The sequence below is a fragment of the Canis aureus genome, chromosome 10 (genome assembly GCF_053574225.1).
Source record: "Canis aureus isolate CA01 chromosome 10, VMU_Caureus_v.1.0, whole genome shotgun sequence".
Classification (NCBI taxonomy): Eukaryota; Metazoa; Chordata; class Mammalia; order Carnivora; family Canidae; genus Canis; species Canis aureus.
Window position 1 is genome coordinate 71,066,267 of NC_135620.1, and position 13,030 is coordinate 71,079,296.

The following is a 13,030-nucleotide window of genomic DNA, read 5'->3' on the forward strand; positions in this document are numbered from 1 at the left end:
AGAACCTAATGTTTTCCATTGCTTCAGTGCTTCCAGGATCAGAAGATTCATTATCTTATAAGAAAATGCAGGGAGAAAGAGTGCATTAACGTTTTCTAATCATTCAGCTTTTTTTTTTTTTTTTTTTTTTTTTTTTTTTTTTAACGAATATCTATTATGTGCAAGGCACTAAGTCAGGTGCTGGAGAGGCAGTGAGTAAAAGGCACAGTCCTCACTCTCAGTGAACTTTCAGATTCATGGGTGAGATGACCATTAAACACATAAATACACACAGAAAGCATATAGTCATAAACAAAACAGTGATGAGTGTGGTAAAACAAGAACCAAGTGGCTGTGATGCTCTATATTAGTTCCCATTTCCTGGACTTAGTTCAATCCTGAGGGGTGAGTATTTTTTTAAAATTTGTATTAAAAAAATAATTTAATGACCCTTTGTAGACAAAACTAATTTCTGCAGAAAATGCTTAGCCATTTAAAAATACCTTGCTATTGATAGAAAAAAAATAACATAAGCCATTTTTCTTTATTCATGATACTGGTTTCCTTTGCGATTTTCACAGTGGGGATGTGAATTTTTACTTTATTCATTTAAAACATATTGATATAATATTTATTTTGTGTTATGGACTTTAAAGCGTTACAGGTGCTAAACTCATTAAATCCTCATAACCTATCAGAGAGTTATTATTATCATCACTATTATTTCCACTTTTTAATTAAGGAGATAGCTTAGGAACTCAGAGAAGTTAGATAAGATGTCTAAGGTTTTAAAATGGAAAAAAAAAAAGATGTCTAAGGTCGTACAACTGATAAGACTAAGGGTGAGCCAGGACTCAAATCCAGACTATCTGGCCCCCAGAGTCCCTGCTTATCACCACTGTACGGCTGCCCTTTGAGGAGTTACCAAGGCAGATGAACTCTGAAATGTGCCCATCTAACTGGTGTGAGAACTGAGTGTTTTAGTCTCTATTTTGCTGAGGAGTTAGCTGAGGCTCCCTATGGTAAAGTGCTTTGCCCAAAGCCACACAGCTGTTAAGTGTCGGAGCTGGAATTAGATCCCAGCACCCTTCAATGCCAAGTACAAGCCGTCGGCTCCACGTCATCACTGAGGAGCCTCAGGTGTACCGGCCACCCAATTCAGGGACAGAATATTAGAAACCCAATCTTTGAAACATGCTCTTTCTCTTCGTCCTACTATTTATTTTCTATGCCTTTAACGTGTACTGCCCCCTTAGGGGTTAATTATGTGCTATCTCTTGTTGACTTATAAACGTGGGTTGGTTACTCTTGCCTAAGTAAGAGCATGGGAAGTCTGATTCTTCCACTCAAATCCACCCACCTCTGTCTAGGCTGACGCTGAGTGTAGTAGTTCTCATCAAATACTCACTGGTTTAAATCACAGACTTTAAAATTTTTATCATGTTGCATACACGACTCCAAAATAACGCCCTAAGATAACCCAACTGCTCTGAATTTGTGCTTTATATCATGCAGACCTGGGTTCAAATCCCAGCTGTTACTTTAGAGCTGAATGCTTCTGGGCGAGACTGGTCATCTCCCCAAGTCTCAGTTTTTCCCTCCATGAAATGGAGGTAAAAACAGCTACATGCAGGGCTGTTGTTAAAAGTTGGTGAGATGGGGCACCTGGGTGGCTCAGTTAAGCATCTGCTTTCAGCTCAGGTCATGATCTCAGGGTCCTGGGATCGAGCTCTATGTCAGGCTCCCTGCTCAGTAGGGAGTCTGCTTCTCTCTCTTTCTTTGCCTCTCCCTCTGCCCATGCTTTCTCTCAAATAAATAATAAATAATTTTTAAAAAGTCAGTGAAATAAAGCACTTAGGACACATGAAGTGCTAAATAGTTGGAAATTATTATCGCTTCTAGATTTTTCTCTTTATTTAACAAATATCTGAACAAAGCTTCCTTACCAGCTTTTACTTCATTTCTAAAACTAGATAAGGATCTGGGGACTTAATGTATTTTGTTTTCCTCTTGAATTCTTTCTCCTGTCTTTGATAAAAAGGGGTTGATTTGTTTCACTCTTTGGTTTATGCCAGTGCTTCTGACCTGGGAGGGAAGGCATTTTCCTCCCCAGGGGGTATTTGGAAATGACTGGAGATATTTTTGGCTGTCGCAACTTGGGTGGGAGTGCTACTGGCAACTAGTGGATAGAGGCCAGGGATGCTGTTGAACATCCTGTAATGCGTCCCATGCAAACCGAAGGCTTATGCAATACAAATATGCCAATAGGGCTGAGATTGAGGAATCCTAGTTTATACCCTCTAGCACCTCACACACATGCACATAACATGTACACATGCACACTGCACACAGACATGCTCACACTCACGTACGCCCCAAGTCCCTTGCCCACATGCAAGGAAGAGTGTGAGCAGATCTGAGCCCTGGTGAACTCCAGGATGATGTCATGCTGGGGGAGACCCACACAGGCCTGCGGTGAGACACATTACACGTGGGGGATCTCACCATTTCCGCACAGACCCCTTACCTCGGGATTGCCGCCGCCTCATATCCTGCTCTGGTCCCTCCTGGGAACATGGGAAGGCTCACAGCAGATGGGGTTTCACTTAATCACATTCTCTGTGGTCAGATCGGATTACATCCACAGCAGCTCTGGCTCTGAGAGACCCACAGTTGCCTTGTGCTCTCTGGGCTGGCCTATGACCTTCCAAACGCAAATGTATCCCAAGACAGGCAAGGAGAGGGGCTCATTTGCTGCTCTAGCTATCAAAGGAAAGAAAGGTGAGAAATAGAAGCCAAAGGATGCTGATATCCTCTTTTGAGGGCAGGGACTGGATGTTTTCCTTGTGCTTTCCAGGTGGCAAGTAGTCTATAATTAAAAAAAAAACAAAACAAAACAGAAATGTTACAAATTTTGTAGGAGTTTGTATTTCATAGGAAAGAGTAAAGATGGGTGCTAATTATTGAGTGGTTATAATATTACAAATATTGTTATGTGTTTAACAACTATTTTTTCATGTGACTCTGAAACAGAGATGTGTAGGTTAGCATCTCCACTTGAGAGCTCTTCTAATCCAGGGCAAGTGAAGCTGGCTGACCCTAGGGCACAGAGCCACTAAGTGACAAAACCAGGATTCGAGCTAGGTCTCATTCTCTTCACGGCCTGGGTCTTCACCATCAAGTTAGATGCCCCTCACTAGCGCAGAAAGCATGGCTAACCCAAGAAGAGTTACATGAGGAGTGATGGAAGGATCTAGGACCCCTCTTGGAATTGCCCTCTAGCAAACAGGTGGCCACTGCCACCTCTGTCTCAAGCTTTGGGTGTTTTCTGCCCTCATTGTGGCCCATCCTCTTAAAATCCTTGCTCTTATGTTTATCTGATGAATAGTGCCATAGGCTCAAGGGTAACATATGTGTAGGTAGAATTAAACAGTTGCTGTAACAGGAACAAAAATAACTTGCATAATTTCTGTGGCTTAACACAACATAAATTTCTATGTTGTCCACACAGAGCCCTGTTAGAGGGCTGACTCTCCATCAAGCAGTCATATCAGAATGTTTCCATCTATAGCTATATGTCCTTGACTTCCATGGAGATCATGCTTACTTGCAATAAGCCAGCAGAAGTAAAAAGAACGAGGAGGAATGCATGTGTGGGATTATGGAACAGTTGTAGTAGTGGCATTCCATTGGCTAGAATTATGAGTTTATCTAGGGGTCTTAGGAAAGTGAGGAAACACATTTTATGAAGAGCTAGACAGTCCCTGCCACCGTGGGGGATCAATGAACTTGTTCCTGAATGTGGAAGATCTTGGTCAGGGATATGGAAGAAATTTTGGTAGGTAACAGATCTGGCCATGCCCCTCAGATCTTACCTTTTAGTTGATGACTAATTCTTTCTATGTGTAGACCTCTCTCCTGGGTGGCAATATGACAGGGTGGCGAGCAATACTCCCCTGAGGTTTGGAACAATTTATAGGATGAAAATAGAACTCTTTAGGAATAAGGATCAGTGGGGCCCTCTTATCTCTCTGTTCCATGTGAGTCTACCCATATTGTAACTGGTTCATTGGCTCATTTATTCCACAAACATTCATTTGAGTATACTATGTATGATGCTAGGCAATGGGGACCTAAACATCCAGTCTCTGCTCTTGGGGCATGTACATTCAAGTGTGGAAAAGATGAGTAATGGGGCTGTTACAATCCAGCAGAACGAATCCCATGGCAGAGGTAGGTACAAGCTAGGGTCATCTAACCCAGGCTAGACAGAGGATTAGTTGACTTATCTCTACACTGAGTCTTAAAACATCTTGAGAGCAAAGCAACTGGGAAAGGATGTTCTAGTAGAAGACACAACACGTGCAAAGGCAAGGAGGCACGGAAGAATGTTCTGGAGCAGTGAATAATTCAGGAGGGATGAATATGGGATCCATAAGGGAGATATATGGCTGGACTAGATTATGATGAATACGGTGTGCTCGGCAGAGGACAAAGCATTTATTCAGCTTTGCTGACCTTCTGGAAAGGACAGTGTCTACTGGGGAATAGGGAGTTTCATGGAACTCAATGGATCTGCCCATGGCTGGCTCTGGTGAGAACTGGCTGCTTGCCTACAATGACTTGGGCACCACCAGCCTACCCATGTGCACCCCACTAGGCAAAGGACTTCCTGTAGTCATGTGCCCTTGCAGCTGTAGTCCACACACAATGTTTGCTACACATGCTAGCCTTTTATAGAACTTATGCGTGCCAGAGAGGCTACTGATTCTCTACCCACTTAGGGTACCATTCTTGTTTTTTCCCAAGGACTCTCCAATAAGATGATGTCCTTCTTCCCTCCATCCCCAGGGGACTGATGGCTGTTTCCAGTCTCCGGAGAAAAAAGATTGAGTCACCGTATCATCACTCTGCAGCAACTTAACACCCTGTAGTCATTGGCATTCATGAAAGAGACAAATTAATGAGGATGCTCTGGGAACTAGAATCTCAGTTTCTCGTTTGTAATCTATTTTTGGATAGGAAACAGAAACACATGGAAAAGATTTGATAATGTTAACAAATGACACAATAGTAACTAGCTGAGCCAAGAAATGTGTCTTTCCTCACTCAAGTGATGTGCTTCAGTTACACAGACTTTTGGGAAGACAGCCTTGTCATCCTATCTAAAATGTCATTTCATTCTCCAATGCTCAGCCTAAGTGCCACCTGCTCTGTGAGTCATTCTTCGATAATCCGCTCAGAACGCCTCTCTGTATTTTACTTGTGTCTCTGTTCCCTGATCACTCCCTTTGCCAGGATCGTAAATAATCCTTCCATATGTGCCTCTCCCATGCGATTATAAAATAAGGTAACATTTACTATGAACTTGCATGTGCCAGGCACTGGCATAATTGTTTTACACATTTCTTTTTTCATGGAATCTTCTCAAATTGCGGGCAGATGTTACTAGTTCCATATTACAAGTGAGTAAATGGAAGTTCCTAGATGTTAAGCCCTGGAGGGTTTAAAACCGTGCATCTTTATCTCGCTCCGTATGCTCCGTCGGTATGGCATAACAACAGTTCCTGAAAGTGGTGGGAACAAATATCCTTGGAATTCTTTTCCCTACCCACGTAATGCAATATCCATCCAAGGCTTGTTTTATATTAGAATAGAAATACTCGGAAAGCTCAACAGTGGTGTAACCAAGGAGTCAGAGCACTAAATCTTGGGCTTCTGCCACAGGCATTTACCATAGGACGCGTATTGTTCTGTGCTTCATCATGATAAAAAGAATGTTCAGTGACGTCATGATATATTTTAGGATCAGATTTCCAAAACTTCTCCCAAACAGCTGTGTGTCACAGTGTGGAAAGGGCTTGGGCATCTGGACCACCCTGTGTCTGTCCTTTTTCATCTTCTTTCTTGACCTTTAGCCAGCCCAGTGTGCCTTTTCCTTGAAAGAACTTATGAGACACAACCCTTCTTTGGGTCAATCCTTGGTTAAAGGAAATCTTCAAATACCTGCTTCTCTTTCTCGATCTTTGTGTGTGTGTTGGGAAGGAGGCAAAAGTGAGGAAGTGGGTTTCCACTCAGTAGCCTGGGGCCCACAGTATTGGAAGATTTCCCCAAAAAAGGAAAAGTTGCAAGAACTCTTCTTCTGCAGAGCTTGGAGTGGATTCCTTTCTGTTTTTGGAAAAGCAGGTGTGAAAAATCCATTATGTTCTCATCCACAGTCAGAAGGTCTGCTCAGACTTTTAAAATTGTGGAGAAAGCATTTGTTAGCCTCTGTTTCCAATTAGCAGGATGAGTTGGTTCCCCTGCTAAGGGAACATGGTCTCATAAAGACAATGAAGCCTCTTCACCATGTGCAGGAGAGGGAGGCTGGGGTGGCCCTAGTGAGTTAATGACAAAGTTCAAGCTCATTTAAATTTTGCAATCACACTGTTTGCAAATACAGCATCCATTATGAGAACATATGATGTCCATTATGAGGTGAAGATGACAATGAGGATATTTAATACATAGATTCTGATCATTTGTTCTATATTTAGCTCTGTTCTGGGCAGTGAGGAATTTAGATGAACCACAGGGTTTGCCCTGAAGAGGCTTATAGCTCAGGGAGGAGACAGACAAAGGGACAGTTGTGATACAATGTGATGAGTGCCATGATGAAGCAGGTACAAGATCTACGTGGGTGGGAGTGGAGCAAGGTTGCTAGAGAGCGCTACCCCTGAACAGAGTCTTGGACATGATGAGTTATAGTAGAAAGGGAAGGAAAGAAGGATGGGAGTTGGAGAAGGGCAGAGGGATCAGCATGTGGAGGTGAGAAAGGGCATCCTGCATTCTAGAAAAGCTGGCAGGGAACAGAGGGATAATTGGGGTTGAGCTGGTGAGAAGGGCAAGGTGGTTGGTAGGTTCTCACGCAGGCCTTGAAAGCCATGTGAAGGATTTCGATCTCTCCTGCAGCCAAGTGATGAGAGGCCATTCCAGGATGCCAACAAGGCAGGGGCAAGGATAGATTCATTCATGTCTTAGAAATATCATCCTGGCTGCAGGATGAAGCAGAGTTAAGAAGGCAAATTGGAGTCAGGGAGACCACCGAGGAGCTGTCAGAGTCACGTAAGCAAGAGATGATGGTGTTTTGGGCCAGGGTTGGAGCTGTGGGGATGGAAGGATATGGAAGGTTTTAGTGATACTAGAGACAAGCTTGCCAGGGTTTGGTGATCGATCAGATGTGGGAAATGAAATAGAGAAAAGCAGCATCCTGGAGGTGGAGGCTCAGTAGATGGTGATGCTATTTACTGAAGTGAGATTAGGAGAGGAACGAGGATGACCATCCTTTGGACCTGGCAGTTCCAGCTCAGGAATAGAAGCAATAGCAGTGAAAAGACTCTCTGTGACCCTGGCCTCAGCAGGACCTAGAGCTCATGTTCCTTTCATCTCCAGACTTGGCCTGTGAGCACATATGTGTAGAACCCCTTCACTTGCAAGGGAGCCAAGGGCAGGCCAAATTCATCTCTAGAAGGGTTCTCCTTACTGGTTTGATGTGTTTTTATTCTCACAGTCCAGAACAGAAGAATAGTTTGTGTAAGCCAGGCTGCCCGGGTTTGCAGAGAGTCTAATTCTTACAGCAGTCTCACCTTGGCCAACTTACTCAGCCCACCTGTAACTCAGTGTATACGTTACTAAGGTGGGGCTCATAGTTCTCACTTGACAAATATATTGTAGAGAGAAAAAAAATGTGTGGAACCACATGTAAGGGACGAGGCACTGATAAACACTGATAAAACAAATGAGTAGCTAACTTTCTGGTTCATTCCCTCCTCTTCTTAGTATAAAACATTTACTGGATGCACTGAATGCCATAGAATCAGAGCCTTTTTGAAGAAGAAGATGTTGTTGAGAGGTCAGCTAAGGGTTTCTGGAGAATCGGTTTGCATCCATCACTAGGATAAACATTAAAAAAAAAAATCTTTGAACCCACGAACACCCAGACTCATCAGCCTAGAATCCTGATCTAGTCATGTACCTTCCCATTGCGCAAAGGATAAGGCTTTCAAGGCTCTCTGTGACCTCTCCCCAACTTCCTTCTTGAGCTACATCTCCTGTCCCTGCCTCCTGATTCTACCCACTGCATCAGCCACAATGTATTTTCCATTCTTCAGATGTCATGATGGCACATGCTGCTGCCATCTTACAGTATGTACTGTGCCTCCTGCTGGAACTGCTCTTACTTCTCACTTATTTAAAACCTGTTCAAACATCACCAGCTCTTACAGGATAGGTCTCTCCACCCTTCTCTGATCCCTACCACCTTGATGGTTCTTCTAATAAAATGCTTACTGCAGAGTATCTTAATTACTTCTTGACCTTTCCCTTAGTAACCTCTGAGCTCTTCAGGGCAGAACCTGCATCTTCTTGGCCTTGGGAGTTCCAGATCCTAACCCAGAAGTTGGCACCGACTGAGTGTTTAGGTAAAGTTACTGAATGAGTCAGTGGATAAATAAACCCCACTTAAAACTAAAGCAACAGCAGAGAGATGACACACATTTTTTCCTCCTACCACCTCCTTGACTTGCCTTCACCCCAGTTCAGCAATCTTCCCAGAAAGGAGAGCACATGGAATTGACCAAAGAAGGCAAGAGCATCCTAAAAAATGATTTTAAAATATTTATTCCTTTGCTTGTGTTCTCCAGATAAGGCATTGATTCCAAAGCACCAGCATTATATTTTATAATTAAATATATTTTTTTTTAATCTCTCAACAAAAGCCCTGGGTTTAAAAATCTTTCAATATCCTAATCAAGCTATGGTGCCCAGTTACAAAGGGTAACTTTGTAGTTACCCTTGAAGGTGGGTTCAGGTGTAGCAATACTGGACTGAGACTGACAACCAGGCCCAGATCTAGTCCGCTCTCAGCCCAACTTGACAAGCAACATTTATACTTAGAAAATGTGTCATTCTTACCGCCTTTACACAGATTAGTTTATCAACAAATAGGGTCCCTTTAAACACCTGCCATTTGATCTGTCCTGTTATAATTATTGAAAAGATGATAAAATACAGTAAAGGTAAATACAATAAATCTTCAAGTGGTAAATATAGTAGTCTTCAAGAGTTTGTTTTGTACCTCCTAAAGTAATCTTGGAAAACCATTTACCTTTTAAGTTGACAAATGCTTTTGTTGTCTGTTTAAGTAGTTGCAAAGGATATAACTTCAAGTATATTAAAAATACATTTAAAAATAAAACTCTTTTAAATAGATTTCACAAAATCTAAATTCCATAGTGATTTGGTGCTATTTATCCATTAAGAAATATGTGAATAAGATGTTTCTTAACAGTTGAAAACTTACATAGTTTCTTTTCCTCCTTGAATGTGTATTTCCATTCCACTTCCTCCATAGGAGTTTATTATGTGTATTTTTATATTTGAAAGTCTTTCACTGATCACGTTATCCTCTTCCTCTAAAACATAAGATGTATATAAATCGATATTAATTTTTTTAATGTTCTGTAAGTATAAGGCTCTAGCACAAGGCAATTTCTTCTGATTGAATTATTATAGCGATTATTAGAAATAATAAATTGATAAATCCACTATACACTTAATAAAATTTTGATGAATATTTGTGACATGAAACAGAGGCTTATTGGAAATGCTTGCTTGCTCTTGCTTTCTTTTCTTTCTTTCTTTCTCTCTTTCTTTCTTTCTTTCTTTGTCTCTTTTTCTTTCTTAGAAGCAGGGGAGGAACAGAGGGAGAGAGAAAGAATCCCAAGCAGGCTCCACACCCAGTGTGGAGCCCAACATAAAGCTTGATCCCATGATCCCGAGATCTGACCTTAGCCAAAATCGAGAGTTGGACGCTTAACGGACTGAGCCGCCCAGGTGCCCTTGGAAATGCTTTCTGAAAGAGATGGATTTTTCTTCAATCTTCTGTTAAGGAATATACATTATTGGTAGCATGAGATGGTATTATATAAATTCCATTCCTGGTTTTCATTTTTTCATTGTAAGCACTGAGAAACTCATTCACAGCAATTAATAGATGAGACAAGGAGAACTATTGTGATAGCAATGTTATAATCTTCTACCAGGTTGTATGCCAAAAATCATTCAAAATGCTTTTTAACTGACGTTCTAATTAGGTTGCCCTCTGGTTTTGTTGTAACCAAAGCACTGGAAATCTTCTGACTTGCAACACGGTTTGCTACTAGATCAGCAGCCATTCACTTTCTCAGCAATTAAAACAGAACTCTGAATTGTACTGTTGTTTGGTCTCGCAGAGAAATTTATACCCCAAGGCAACTCAAGATGAGTGAGAGGTGTGGCTTCCTTTCGTAAAGTGGGTGAAAGGTATTTATGAAAAGGAGACTCCTTATTCTCAGATTCTTGAGAAAGAGTGCAAATGAAAGTTGAGAATCTAAAAATTCCCTTAACACTATCTGCCAACTGGGGACCTTGGAAAACCCTTGAGTACCTCTGTGGGTATAGTGCAGTGGACTTTGAAAATTGCCATATGAGATAACCTTTCTATAATTAAATTAAGGCTCCCCAGAGAGGCAGCAAGGTTGTACAGGTCATGACAACGAGATAATAATGGAAAGCAATTAGAAGTCAAGTTCATATTGACTTACATGGATCGCCAGATTCTACAACTCAGAAGTGGGAATAACTCACATGTGTTTTTGCAATCCTGCTTGACTTCGTGAACAAGCTTGGATTCAGATGAATCCTTGAATTATGAAAACGGTATGTTAAATCTGGAATAAAGTTTAGAGATCATCTAGTCTGGAGGATGCAATGAACGTTATCTTTAATATCGGCTTGGAGTCATCCTTGGTGACTGTATCCTTGATACAGAACTCCAGAACAGAACTACAGAATCCTTGAGTTCTATATCAAGAAGGATTCGGAGGAATCATCTGGGATCTGTCGGAGAGAATGCTACGATTGATTAGCCCTGTGTGTCAGTGCAAGCAGGGAGAGAAGTGGCGCAGGTGCTCTGTATAAGCCTCTCCCGGCATGCCACGGGACTGACACCCAGGGAGAGCAGAGAGCTCCATCAAAATTCCACAGCTGATTAGTGGCAGGGTGGGAAGAATGATTTTTTTCTTCAACATTTGGTGCTCATTGTGAATTTGGTCACATTTGCAACTGGAAAACGTCTGGATATTTTAAAGCTGGAAGAGGGAAAATTCTTTTTGTGCAAATATGAACTTTTCTTTCTCTTAGATTCCTTCACATTTGTTCTCTGTGCTATTTGGTGAGAGAAGGAAATGGGTCAACCATTATGATGATGCTGAAAGTACTCTGAGTGGTCTCAGTTGCTCATCCAGAAGGAGCTCAGGAAAAGTCAAAAACCATATAAGCAATAAGCAACTCTCTACTCATCTGGCTGTTGATTCTGTGTCATCCTGGCCCAGGGAAACCGACACACAGGATGGAGTTACAGAAGCTTGCAAGGCTTCTCACTCTACTGTTCTACCTACGGATGGTTTCCACTTACCCCCAGCATCTCACACACTCATAGGTCCCTACATGAGTCCATTTGCTACATGAGTCTTATCAGATCCTAGAAGTGGAGTGGGATTAGATGGAAGTATAAGCAGAGATACAACAGGACATATACACTGATGGAGGGATTAGCTTCATAGCTAACAAATGGATTTGACCATCCATACTGAATTGCACATTGCCTTACTCCTTTTTCTTTTGGACCTCTTTCTACATAAACCTATGTGTGCCTCATTCTTTTTAGCTATACCATAACATTCAGTTGATTCTAGACTTTTGCTATTGCAAACAATGCTGCAGTAAATATCCCTGTGACTTTATCTTGGTGGACTTCTGAGAATTTACTCAAAGGATAAATTCCTAGAAGTGGACTGGCTGCAACAAAGCTTTCAATTCCCATAGATATGGTCACGTGGGACTCTGAAGAAGTTACACCCATTTACCCTTCCAACTATGGTATATGGGATGCCGACTTGCTTACATCCAGCCCACTCTGGGTATTTTCAGATGTGAATAATAGGATTTGAGGAGGTATAGCTTTGAATTAGACTTGAGGTCTCCCTCCTGGCTGCCCCAACCTGTGTCTCCCCAAAGCAGTACAGCTGGGTGATGGCTAATACCACAGACTCTGCTCAGAAGGCTGAATGCTCCTGCTTCAGTGGGAACAGGGGGTGTTTCTTCAGTTTGTGCCCTACTTGGCATCTGTCCCTGACAGACCCAGCCAATGTGGGGAGCCAGCCACTCTGACGGTAAGAAAGAGTGGATTGGAAACAAATTGATCTTTTCACAGCTGGCCGTTCCCTTCTTTCCCTTCAGCTTGAATCCAGCTCAGAACAAGGTCACTGATGTTCTGCTGCAACAAAGATGGCATTATTGAGGACTGCCTCTTTTGGGGGGAAGTGTCATTCCCCAAGAATTGCCTCTGTAGTGTCAACCATGACAAGCCCGGAGACAGCATAGCTACGAGTCTCCAAGGATCTCCAAAGCGACACCCAAACTGTCCATCCTGTTGACCATGGACTCTTCTATTGGTGTCCACAACTTTATTTAAAGGATGTCAGATGACTCAATTCAACAGGACTATAACCTCTTGTTTATCCTTCCTGGAGACCCGTGGTCAGAGGGTGGGAGACTTTGGGATTCAAAAAGAGAAGAACCATGTGAACAAAAGGAGAAAGAATCAGTGTTTATTTCTAGCACCGCCATCTTATCACTGTTCATCCTATTATTCTGCTTTTTTTTTTTTTTCCACAGAACTTGCTCCAGCTGAGAGAAATCTTTTGGTTTATCTTGTTATTGCCTGCTCCCCTACTATTGTACAGGATCCAGGAGGGCAAGGCATTATTCAGTTCCCAACTGTATCATCAGCCCCCAGAATACCTCCTGGCCCACTGGAAGTGCTTGATACATATTTGTTGAGTGAATGAGTGAATGAATGAATGAATGAATGAAGCTAATGAGTAACCCTTGGGCTGGATAATCTCATGTATGTCATGTCATTTAAAATTTAAACTTCATAAGATATGGATATTTTCACTTATGGCTAAGG

At 42.0% G+C, this 13,030-nt stretch overlaps 1 long non-coding RNA gene across 1 annotated transcript; it reads left to right on the forward strand.

Annotated features, from left to right (window-relative positions):
* The first annotated feature begins 6,532 nt into the window (after positions 1-6,532).
* Positions 6,533-12,661, forward strand: LOC144322727 (uncharacterized). The gene is made up of 2 exons (XR_013388363.1): positions 6,533-6,641; positions 12,298-12,661. It is a non-coding gene; the product is annotated as an uncharacterized LOC144322727 (long non-coding RNA).
* Positions 12,662-13,030: the final 369 nt, after the last annotated feature.